The sequence below is a fragment of the Oncorhynchus gorbuscha genome, linkage group LG06 (assembly GCF_021184085.1).
Source record: "Oncorhynchus gorbuscha isolate QuinsamMale2020 ecotype Even-year linkage group LG06, OgorEven_v1.0, whole genome shotgun sequence".
Lineage (NCBI taxonomy): Eukaryota > Metazoa > Chordata > Actinopteri > Salmoniformes > Salmonidae > Oncorhynchus > Oncorhynchus gorbuscha.
In genome coordinates, this window is record NC_060178.1 from 684910 (window position 1) to 685828 (window position 919).

Consider the following 919-nt stretch of genomic DNA (forward strand, 5'->3'; position numbering starts at 1 on the left):
AGGTTGGTCTCGAGCACACGGAGGAAAAGGACTGACCCCTCCCTCGAGGTGAGTGTGTTGTAATCATGGTTGATTGGATTCAGACCAAATTATATGTGAGATCTTGGATGAAATGTAAACCCGTATCAAAAGAATAAGTCAATCTAATCAATTCCTTTTGTCAGTTGATTTATGGAGTTGTCTTTTTATTGTGTATTTGCCCCCAGTATTCCACATAGCAATACCTACACACTACCAGAGGTTCCCCACAACATCATAAAAACCAGCTCTGCCCACTTTAAGCTCAGGTAGAGAATACGTTAAATGTCATTATGACTCTGCCCAATGATGAAAATATGTGGTGTTTATTTATCATGGACCCTATTTGGATAGCCTATCTGTTAGTTTGAATACAAATGAATGATCTTATATTTCTTCACCAGGAGATCCTCATAACAGAGGACTCATGGGGATATATGTCTGGACATTGCATCTTAAAGATAAGTGATACATCATTAAAATGTACTTTTGTGACATCATGAAATATAGACAAGGGATGATTAATCGGGAATTGCTGCTTTAAAATATATATTTTTTTACACTTTACATTTTTTTTGATCAAGGCCATAATACCAACATCCCATTTTCCTGATGCAGTTTTTTTTTGTCTCCTAGGAACTGCTGTGCTACGTGACTGGATGGTGACTGGATGGTGACTGGATGGTGACTGGATGGTGACTGGATGGTGACTGGATGGTTGGTGGACAAGCATTTTCCTGATGCAGTTTTTTTTTGTCTCCTAGGAACTGCTGTGCTACGTGACTGGATGGTGACTGGATGGTGACTGGATGGTGACTGGATGGTGACTGGACGGTGACTGGATGGTGACTGGATGGTGACTGGATGGTGACTGGATGGTGACTGGATGGTGACTGGATGG